This window comes from Patagioenas fasciata, chromosome 2 (genome assembly GCF_037038585.1).
Source record: "Patagioenas fasciata isolate bPatFas1 chromosome 2, bPatFas1.hap1, whole genome shotgun sequence".
Taxonomy (NCBI): Eukaryota; Metazoa; Chordata; class Aves; order Columbiformes; family Columbidae; genus Patagioenas; species Patagioenas fasciata.
Genome location: NC_092521.1, coordinates 111,930,593 through 111,942,664, shown reverse-complemented (window position 1 = coordinate 111,942,664; position 12,072 = coordinate 111,930,593). Strand labels below are relative to the sequence as shown.

The 12,072-nt window shown below is 40.5% G+C and overlaps 1 long non-coding RNA gene across 9 annotated transcripts in view; it reads right to left on the bottom strand.

Moving 5' to 3' along the window:
* Positions 1-12,072, bottom strand: part of LOC139827242 (uncharacterized) — a 77,291-nt gene that overhangs the window by 45,068 nt on the left and 20,151 nt on the right. The gene's annotated exons all lie outside the window — the stretch shown is intronic.

The window sequence follows — 12,072 nt, the reverse complement described above, 5'->3', positions numbered from 1 at the left end:
TAGGAGAACTTCAGGATCACAGACAAGCCAAGGGATTAAGGACCACAGTCAGATTAACAGAAAGCAGAGAAGAACAGTCAGTTTGAGGCTATCCAAGTCCTTGATATAGAATCCAGTGATTAAGAACATAAGAAATTGGCTACAGGGCCAGACTGCCTGTGACAGGACTATATCTTTGACAGAGAAACTAGGAAATGTTTTTCAAGGAGAGCCCGACTACCTCTTTCCAGGCTGCTCTCCTCATATGTCCCCAACAGCCACATATGTTGGGTATGGGACAACAGAGAGTATGCTTCTGCCTGTCCCTGTTAGCATCTGTTAATGTTACAGAATCGCAGGAAGACAGGTTGAGAAATACCTCTTGAAGCCATCTAATCCAACATGCCCATCAGAGGGACTATCCTTCCTTCTTCTCCGTTAACACGTCTAATCCTTTTTGTGCCCTCCTACCATGACCTTCCACTATTACGATACCTATGGAAACAAAGTTCAGAAATTCACTGTTATCCTTGCTGTGTGAACTATCTTGTTTTGTCTGTTTTAAACTGTTCTCCTGCTTTTGATGAATTGTCTCTAGTTCTAGAACTGCAGGGTTTGATGCAAAAGAGGTCTGTATTTGCCTTCTCCACCACTTGCCTAATTCTATAACACTGAGGATCCTGGTATCTCCAAAGCAAAGAATCCCAGCACTTTTAGTATTTTCTCTCCAGGCAGTTTCTCCATCCCCTCAGTCTTTTGCACCCAAACCTACATGAATGCCAACAAAAGGTTTCTGGGTTTGCAACTTTGTAAATCACAGCTCAGACCCCTGGAATTTTTAACAACATTGGAAAGAAATGTAGAAAGTCAGCTTTATTATAACTACTCATTTCTGCTGCCATTCTCCAATCACCTGAGAACCTCTTCCGTGAGAAATATTCTAGAAGAGAGTCAAGAGTCCTTATGAATTTTGAGCAGAATCATCATAGCTTGCAAACAAATGTTCTGCCTCCGTTTGTTTTCTCTCTTCTGAGTCTTTTTTTAAAGTTCAACCTTTGCAAAAACCAAATTTTACTCAGTTATAAATATCTCTCTATCATCACTGGGAGTGTCATCAACAAGGTACAGTCTCTTCTCCTTAAACAAATAATTAAAAAAAAAAATCTATCAAAGAAGGAGGAGAAATGGGTTTGACAAAAGACATGGGACTAGAATGAAGATAGGAGAAAGAGAGAGAGGCACAATGAGAAAAAGCACTGAGGAGAAAAGCAGAAATAGGAGCATAGAGTCAAATGCATGGGTGGCTGCAAATAGGAAAAGCAGAAAGTCTGGGTCCTTGTGCTGGAGTCTGTACTTATGTGCCAGAATGACTATCAGAAAAGGGTGATCTCTCTTTCCTAGGAAACTGTAAGGAAGGCAGCGAAGGTTATAGATGCTAATTGCCCACCCATTGCGGGTCCTGGAAAGCAGACACCTATCTATAGTGAAGAAAAGCCAGGAATGGACATCAACAGAGCATCCGGTCACAATAGTTTGCAGATCCTGGGTAGGACTGGCAGATAGACATTCTCCCTAGGTACTGTATGACTATGCAGACACTTTTCTGTTACTGTTTTCCCCTTGAATTATAGGGTTTTTTTTTTTTAATATCATATCCTTTCAGATTTTTTTTTTTTTTGTGCTCAGTATTGCAGCCAACCTGTCAGCTAATGCTTCAGAGTCCACAGAGAGAGTCTTAGAGTCTCAGTGGGGTTATTTAAGCAAGAGGATGTGTTGGTCTTTTGCTAGGCAGCTAGCAGTGTGAGATTGCAGCAAATTCAATACAAGAGGGATGATGTTAACACAGTTAAGCATGAATTTAGACATGTCACTGTTAATCCCTAGATTAACAAAAGGGAAGGAAATGTGTCAAAATAATAAAGTACCTATTAAAAAGGCTGTAGAGACAGACACTGATCCATAGTTAGCACCAATAGATGACAGAACGTCGTCAGCGAAGCGTGAGCTGTCATCTGGCAATGTTCTGTTCTACAGAAACCAGATGAGTTAGGGACTTATGTCAGACTCACTGGGGATTTCCAGACATTGAAAGAAAGAAATAAGGAAAGCAAATATGGAATAAAAATAAAACAGTGTTTCTTTTTTAAATCCTCACCTTAATTTGGGATCTTTAGGACTTTCTCCTTTTGTTCCCTCCTCTGGGTTCACAGGGAGAAGCAATGATCAAGCAGGGTGAAATTGCTGTCCCAGTCACTGAAGCCCTTTAGGGGAATAAAATTACTCTCTCTAGATAATACAAGGAAGTAGGTTCTCAGAGGAAGACAGGTAGGAACCTCAAAAGTCTAAGACAGCTGGAGAGACTCAGAGGCTAAGTGAAACACAGGGCTTCTCAGGCACTAATCCCATGCTGCTGATTTAGTTTATTAGCTAGCAGCACATATGTGAAACTCTGGCTCATGTTGCTGCTTAATTTTTGTTAGTGGTTATGCTTTCCAGAGGGGAAAGGAGAGTTTATAACCTGATTTTTAAAGATGCCCTAGGATGAGCCCACCATCCCCTCTGGGAGGGTTGTGGGAGAGCTGTGCTAAAGCCCAGGACAGCAGGAGGCAGATGGTGGTTGAGGCCAGTGCCTGAGCTCTGCCCAACTTCTGGATGGCATCCTTGGTACCAGGAAGAGCTCAGAAATCACTAAATTAAAAAAAAAAAGTAAAAAAAAAAAGTGTCTGTGGTATTTTTTTTTAAATTGCCTTATGGTTTTGAGCCTCGTTCAAGATTTTCTCTATAAGCAGGAGGTCTAAGAACATAGCTGGATGTGTGGCATGCAGCATTATACATGCTTGGGCATGAGGTCCACAGCAAAATGAAAGAGAAACCTACCCACCTCTCTTTGGTATGGCTAAAGAAAAAACTGCTTGCTGTCCTCTGAAGCTGTCTTTTCTCAGCATTCATTAGCACTTTTCAATCACCTTTCAATTAAATAAAAGGTTTTTTTCTGATCTCTTACTAAATGTTTTAGGAATTTTCTTCTCCTTTCTGTGCATCTGTGTTCAAATCTGCTTGTATTGTTCAAAATAAGGCAATGTGTCTATTGCTGTTTTAAGGTATAAACTTGATTTCTGATTATTTTTATAGCTTGGGTTCTTAATTATATTCCTCCAAGAGAAACATTTCAAGGATAAAGATTAATTACTTTTAATGTTGCTTCATATTTGTTATGCTGCATATAATGCTTGTTTTAAGTAAGTGGGAACAGGTGTGTAACAATTGATTAGATTAAATTAAACAAGCAAGTAGGGAATGAAATGCACATGGCTATTTTAAAGGAGAGATATTGTAAACACTAATTAAGCAGCTGGAAATCAATAACCACACAAAACTATTCCCTCTTCCCAGTTTTATGAGATGGAGGATACCCTGATGTTTTCCATCATGACATTGTTATTTATACCTTGGTGTGGTATAAATAAAAGATGCCCATAACCAGTCCAGTCATGATATGGAAACGGCCAGCTAAATTTTCTACCTAGGCCCTTCTGGAATGTTGTAGAGGGCTATGAAGGCTTATGTAGCACCACTTTGACACTGCTTCTTAATTCCCTGAAGGGAGAGTGACTTTTCTAAAATGAACAATTTTCAGAACTAATTAGCTAAAAATAATCCTCCATTCCCCTTCTGGCTAAAATTAAGTCCTTTTATATAAGAAAAGGGATCTTCAGCACCTTTCCAGTGCTGCATCATTGTGTAAGACTATTGTAAATTTTGTGTGTACATGAATAAAAAAAAAGTAAGAGGAGAAATGGATTTGCAAAATTCTCCAAAGGCTTCAGTATTCATTTCTGCTCTTAGTCTCCATTAGCATTGGCCTTCTTAGTCAATAGATGTGCTTCCTGCAGAAGCACAGACAGGCTCTTGAGTTTTGCAACTAAAATATGTTTGGCTTTCTACTACTACTGCTAGCAGAAGTCAACACAGTGAAGCTAGAGCAAGCAGCTCCTCTCCAGTCTGTCTTGTGCAATCCTGTGCACAGCTGCTTACAAAGGTCCTAGCCACATGCTGGCCCACGAGAAGCAGTAAAAATCCAAGGGTAATGTTGGATGCACAGCAGATCCTCTGCCTCATGGGGCTGATTTCCCAAATCACAGAATGGTTAGGGTTGGAAGGGACCTCTGGAGATCACCTAGTCCAACCCACTCTTCTCTCACCATACTGCTTGAGGAAGGGGTTTCCTTGTACCCTGTGGAGCAGAGCCTGTGCTAGCTGGGGAGAGGGAACAGGTCCTGCTACTCAGAAACTGGTGGCCAGCCATGCCTGCTTAGCATTTACATTCACAAAGACTGGCTCTGAGGTCTGTGGTAGATCATTAAAAATAATAATTAAAAAAAAAAAAATGTGTGTGAGAAGAGGAAAGAGTTGTAGTCTTCTCATTTTGCCTGTACAAGCTCTGGGGAAGGTGTGTGAAACAGGTTCCATCTCTATCCCATGCACATCATCCTCAACTGATCCTGAACCAAGACTTGGTGTATTTTAGGGACAGGAGCAAGACATGTCACAGGGTCTGGATGGATGCAAGCTTCTGGATGGATGGAGCTGTTCCATTTGATGTAGATAATTAGAAATGCACTGAAACATGGACTGAACTGTGCCCATCCTTCCCTCGCCACATCTTCCTACCACCATCATCTCATCCCCTTCTTGCTGTGACAGGGAGGTGGTAAAAATCACACTCCTGAGGCAGAGGGCTTGGAGGGGCATCAGAGGGACCAGGGAGAAAAAGAACCTCTTCTGTCTCCTGGCTTTACAGTTATGGATCTGCAGCTTTTATTTTGGGTTGTAAGCACATACAGAGGTTTAAGTGAAAGACTGGATTTCCTATCACTGGAGCACCTTCAGCAGGAACCTGCAATGCTTCTTTCACAAATTCTCTGTTCCATCCTCCATCTACATATACAGGAGCATTTGTGACAGCAACTCTAGAAAGTGAGCACCTCGCTATTACTCTTCGACAAGATCCTCATGGAGGTTTGCTCGCGGCTGGAAATTCATGGTGTTTGATTTAAACAAGCATTGTACCTTTGGTGGATGAGAGTTTATGTGATGAAAAGGGGGTTCAGTTCAACTCATTTTCAAAACCCACTTGGTGGAAGATCTGTCCACCTTTTCTGTCATGTTTTATATTAATAATTTACTGGCCTCACTGAACAAAAATAAGTCCTTTGTTGTCTCATTGGAACATTATTAAAGAGAGGCAGCTCTCACCTGCCTCTGCAAAATTTCCTGAAATTAGTTATTATTGTTCCGATGTTTCATCACTGATAAGTAGCAGATCTACCAAAGAATGGACATTTAATTAAACTATAAGCAAAGAGGCACTTGGTGGTTGGACACTGCTTGAATTGAAGAAGTCTTCATTAATGTAACTGAAATAGTTACTGACCACTGAATATCAGTTTCACAAATGTTTCTCTCTGCGACATTACCCTGGCACTGTTCTCTTCACATAGCCCAAATGATCTCTATTTACTACAATGTTACTCCAAAAGAAAGATGTTTTCCCAAATCCTTGTGGGCCTAAATAGTCATGATGAAAGTGAATATGTGCATGATTGCCCTCAGAGGAAGAAAAGTTGCCCACTTCATTTCAGTGATGTCAAAACTATGTGCATAATGGAAACTGGATGGCATTATTTGATTAACCAAGCACATTTTATTTTGATTGTGCAATGCTCTTTATTTAATGACTACCTCATTAGAAACATCTTTCTGGTAACGTACAAAATTTGCATTTCTGAGACAATGGAGAGTTTCACCTCCTGAGGTCCAGACTCCATTGAAGTCACTCTTCTGGGAGAGTTTCCACTTTTTATGTTGTGTTGGGAAATTAACTTTGTGCCGTCTTGGCCCCATTAAACCAGTGGGAGTTTTGCCTTGGACTACAGCAGAATTAGGATTTTGTGCACTCTATAATAATTGAACTGGAAATTATAGGCGCACAATCTTCCGTTTGCCCTATTAATGAGCTTAACAACTTGCTAGGAGCAAGCTTCTGCAGATAAGGAATCTGTGCAAGTATTTATACAAACCCCACATGAAGCAAAGCTTCTCTCTCTCTAATGAATGAAATTTAAGGTACCCATGCTGGGTTCAGTGTTTAGCAGCTTGCTGCCAAACCTTCAGCTGAGCTCAAATCTATTGATATTGTAGGAAGAATGGATAAAATGCTAACAACTAACACACCTTTTTGGTATTACAATTGCAAGCTTGAAAAGCAGGCACTGAAATTAAGGGGAATTTCAGACTTGGTTTCAAAGGAAGCAGAACTTCTTCTATAATTCTCATCCAGCATGGTTTTGTTTGCTTGTTTTCTCTCTCAAATATTTTGTGCTATCTCCTTTGTACCATCACCTGTAATGGAAGAGACCATTCCAGGTAGAGGACACCAACCCGCTCTGAATAGCAGGCAGTAATCTGTATAGCAATAGGAACTGAACAAGGGCTATTAACACACTTTCTTCCTCCTTCCCTTCTTGTTGCTCTATGGGCTGGACTGGTAATCTGAAAGTTGAAGGATGTGGGATGAAGACAACAGCAAAAGCCCTGCACGACTGCTACTGCTAGTGCAACACCTCTGGGCAACCTGGGATTTCTGAGGATCCACCACCAGATGCAACATCTCCTTGTTTCCCCTCAGCTCTTAGCACAGTTACGCTCCTCAGGAGGCAGGGCCACGCACCGGGCAGCTGTCAGTCAGCTGTAAAAAATCCTTGTACTCTGCAAGAGGCCAGAGAGCTCTTTCTCTGACACCTTCTGTCAGCAACACAGTACAGAAATGCATTGTACAGATCTTTTGAGCAAGCTGTTAAGGACAGAAGTGTTCAGATAAGTGAATTAAATGTTTTGATTTGCTTCATTGATCAACACAATATGGGTCTCTTTAGCATCTTTATTATAGTTCCTTAATTGTGCAAGTAAGAATGTTATCTCAAAAAATCACAAACAAAAATGCACACACTTAAAAAACCCCAAATTGATGAAAAACAAACAAAAAACCCCAACTAAACAAAAAAAAAAGCACCCAAACAGAATCACAACTTCTAATATTCACAACACATACAAATACATATATTCTGTAGGCATTGAAAAACCACAAAAAACTCCAACTGCTTTCTTTAAGAGAAAATCCTGATAAGAAAATTGGAGTGCTCAGCCTGTCATCATTACATGATGGCCATCAGGGCCCTGACTGGGGCCAGCCAGTTAACCAGGCAAGGGCTTACATTAGACATTTGTCAACAATGGCACCCAGAATGAAGTGGCAAACACAGGACATGTAGAACACTGCTTCCTTGAACTCCCATTCTCTGACTTTTCCAGCCAGCATCTGTTAATCTATTACCATTTCTCATCATCTACTGATTTTTTCAGGACTCTAAGTACCGAAAATTACATTTATCTTCCTTTGCAGAGTAAAAAAAAAAAAAAAAAGTCCTCAGGATATGACAAGATACGTTATTAACTCTTCGTCCAGAGGTGAGGTGCTAAAAAAGGCCAGAGATGCAGCTCATAGCTTGCCAGTGACTGAACAGTGATGGACAAGTCAGTATCTCTGCTCAGGTCCTGCCTCAAGACCTGAGCCAGCTACAAACTGGAAGTTTGTCAGCACAGCGATGAGCACACAGTAGGACAGTGATTAACAAAGAGCTTGTGATGCTGCTAAAGTGCAAAGAATAGAGAGTGAGTAGGATTTTTCAAGGTGGTTGCAGCAAACTAGAAATTCCCAGGGAAGTTGAAAGGAGGCAGTGTTCACCTTCCCTAACTACTTTGAAAACCCTCCCATGCAGATTGCTCTGCTCCTTGCTTCTTTATTTCATGCCCTAGGTTGGAAGTCTTGTGGTCTGGTTTCAATCAAGCCTAGTTTATTCCTCTTTTAATAATGTATTCAACAGATAACACATGCTGAAGGATCCTTTGTCAGGAAAGTTCACAGAAATATCTCAGATATCTATGTCTCTTTGCCATCCTGCTGCAAGGCATGGACAGGCCCAGAGAGAGCTGGAGTTTGCTAATGAATCTCCATCTCTAATCTGAAAGATAAACACATGTTGCAGGCACTTGCATTTCTCACACTCATGCATGTAACTTCCAGTCAGAGAAGTTGTTTTCTTCCTAGGTTCACAGTCTAGTAAAACAAAGCAGCCACCGTGGAGAGTGTTAGAAAGGAGAGCAAACACAGCGGTGTTTTAGAAGCTGTCTAGTATTTTAAACTGTAAGTGCAGGAGGGCTGTGATGTTAGTTGAAAATATAATGCTTGGATGCACAGTTAGAAATGCTGTAATCTTGTCAAGGCCACAGTGTTTTGGCAGAAAGATCCTGTGTGCCAGTGCACAGGGCAACATGGATTCAGTACCTAAATAACCAGAGCAAGAAGTTAGAGGAGTAGGATGAGAAATGGCAATGGGTGCTCCAGTAAAAGGAGCAACATGACAGATCTAACGTTCCTGGAAAGGGAAGGAGAAAGCCTTCTCTCTGAGATGAAGGGCAGCTTTCACCCCCACCCTGGCTTCCACCTTGGTCCATGCTCTGTAAGAATGACACATTTAAGAAGATGCAGAAGTTACATGGGCCAGAGGTCATCTGCTACTGCTTTGTTCCAGCTCTCCCTGGAATATAGTTTTCCACTACCATCTGCCAGTTGCTGGATTTATACATCTGTCTTTCCCTAAAAGTAACCCCCTCAAAGCCCCCTGACATAAGGATAGATGAAAACCGTGGATCAGAGTGCTTAGGAGCACCAAACTTGAAAACTTTTCTCCCTCATTTCAAGGCACATCCTCTTCTTTTCTTTTTTCTCCTGGCTCACTCCTCCTGAAGAGAGCAGGAAGACTTGGTTACAGACTAGACACAACAGAAAATGTTAAATTACCTGTCTAAATGTAAAAGCACATGTTAATCTATACGCATTTGCATATCAACTTAGTGTGATACATTTTTCCTTTGGCTTTGCACAAGGAGCCTTGGCATGACTCTCCAACTCTTGACATAGAAACGCTTTTTGCCACTCTAAAAGGGGTTATTCTCTTCCAGCCTCTTAGGTTTCCTTCATAATCCCCCTAACCTTTGCAGGGGCAGCAGGAAGGACATTCACATGAGAGCCATCTGTCAGGTTAGATACAAATCCCAGACTGCTCTGGGCCTCAGAGACTGCTCCAGCCTCAAAGACTTCACTCAGCAGTACAACAAACACAGATGGTTTCCCTCTTGGACCCAGAACAAATGTGCTGCCTTTCAGGACATGGCAATGATTTTCCTCAAGTACGCCTTCTGTTTAAAAAACATGAACTATCTATATGTCTGAGTCTGTGATAAATGCAACTTACACCCCTATATGTATATTCTCTTATATATAAGGGAAAAATGTAGATGTTTATAATAATTTGTCTGAAAAGTTAGGCTCATTGAATGTGGGTTTAAATCTATTGCACTTTTAACCTCCACAACTTATACGTAAACCTCCAAAGACAAGTGTTGACTGTACCTCAAGCAATCTGATAAAAAAACAGCACTGCACATTGATCTACTGGTAGAACTGCTCTGACTGCAAGGTAATTTATTTCATCCAACCATAGCCCGTTTTACACCTACGCCAACACTTAGAAAGTGACTAAATGAATAAATTGGTCCTTAAAAGATACAGTTCTTTAATTCTTCATGTATAAATTTACTTTGGGCATGCACATGCTTGCAGTGGCTTAAAAGTTAGCATAAACCTGGACCAAACTTTCTGTACTGTGAAGTACGCTTTCACACAGAAATAAGCAGCAGAGGCTGAAGCTGGGCTTAAGCACATCAGGATAGTGTGAGCTGTGAGTTTGCTTATCTGAGAGAAATGTTATCTCAGATGTAACCACCTGCTACTACATAGGGAACCTGCTTGAGGCTGGATTATTAACAGTTTTCAGATGCCTAAGACCTGTTAAAATGAAATCACCCTTCACTTCCACCTTATCAGCACTTCTTAATCCATCTGAAAATAGTGCCAGAGGTTGAAAGTCAAATCTGAACAAACCATAATGTAAGGAGCTGAACACAACCCCCCCCGAACCACAGTGAAACATCTCCATGCATACCTTTCATTGTATACTAGTTTTTAATGCCTTTCATGGTCTTCTGCAGTAGATATGGAATATGCAGAAGTGACAACTATGTCATCTTTAGGACAACAAGCCTCTTGGTACTGATAATCTGACTTTTTAATCTATCTGATTTTGGTCTTCAGTTTGGCCAGATTCAAAACGGGTTCACTGCGAGGAAAATTATAGCTGGAAAATAATCTTTAGTAGTTACCACAGTAAGGAAAAGCCAGCTGTGCTTGCATTGCAAAACCAACAGTAGAAATACTATCAACCAGCAAATATAACATCAAGGGGTACCATGCATCTCTCAAGAAATCACTTTGTTGTGCTGTGCTGAAAAGTTTCAGTAAGCTAACTTTTTGGTATAGAAAAAGAAAGTTCAAACAGGAAAAAAGTATCAAAGGAAGGCGGAATTTTCACTGCCCTTTGGGCTTTTGAAAATTTGATGTTTGAATTACAAACCAAGCCAGGAAAAAACACAAAAATATCAAAGGCATCAGCAGGTAATAGTTGTATCTACATAAAACATGTGTGTGTGTGTGTGTGTGTGTGTGTGTGTGTGTGTGTGTATGTTTTATATGCATATATGTATGCATATATGTACATATATGTGTGTGCATGTGTTTGTGTATTTATCTGGTTTCTGTTAGTTTGTCTCCTCCTTTCCCATCTGTCTTCCAAAGCACTAGCCTGGAAACTTTTAAACATGTGCTTATCTTTAATTACATGCGTAGTTCCCCAAGTGCTGATGGGAATACTCGTGTACAAGAGAAGAGGGTTAAAGTGCAGATTTATTACAGACTCAGACTATTTTCCAGGCTGTGTTTGTGAAATAAGTGAACAGGAAGGATTAGAAAGCTGGAAGGAGTCCCAACCCTCTTACAAACAGGACAACAACTGTAAACATTTAAAAGATCAGATTTGGGAGTAAATCCTCCATCACACTGGTAATGTGACAGCCCCTCTGGAAAGGCTGACATACAGCTGCTGCCACAGTAAAATGCTTCATGGTACCTGACAAATATAGGGGGTGACTAGAGTTGAATGAGTGACATTGCTGAGTGTGATAAACCACTTTCCTCATGAGTAAAGCTGTGCTGTAACATTCCCAAAGCATCCTGGGGATCTGGCGACTAGAACAGGAAATGATTTTTCTCATCCTCAAGGAATTTTCCCAGTGCTATAAATGACTGACTGACTGACTTTTTCGATCAGGACAAGGTGTAAAAAGGCAATCCTGGGCTGATTTTTCAAAAATATATTTCTGATTTGAGTGTTTTGTTTCATCAGCCTATTTTTCAGTGGTCTCATTCTGATCTTTCTGAGTTCATAGGAAAATATGAAATAACTTGTCTTTCTAAGTTAGAGTCATTTCAGTGTAAAAAAAAAAAGAGTTTTTTTAAAAAAAATTAAAATTCACTGGAACAGAGAGGTCTTGACAACATTGAAAGTAAAATCAAAGTTATAGGGAAATGAGAAACTCATTTTTTATGAGCAGTCTGGAAGAGTTCTGGGTTTTTTTGGTTTGGTTTGGTTTTAGTTTTTGTTTGTTTCTTTGTTTTCAGTTAGAAATCTTGCAAAAAAAAGATCTTAGTGTACTTAGGAGCCTACACTTCATTTTTTCAGGAGTGATTTAAGCATTTATGAGCTTGCTTTTAAAAAATGGGTCTCTGAGACACCTAAACACACATAACTCTGTGAGGTAGTGAACGTGCTCGTCTCCCACAGACATTGATGGGGAAAGCTCACAGTTCTTCCAGGTGGAAAAGCATTAAATGCGCTTGGCACTTTGCAAAACCACACCCAAAACAAACAGGGTCCAAGGGTGCTGCACACTTCGCCGGGCTGGGAATGAGCACTTTGCCCCTTTGGGCCTCCTGTACAATATATTATTTATGAAAGAAACTTTAACTAATTTAAAGAATGCAGTGCATGTTGGTGATGTTGAATTTCAGTTGCTGAG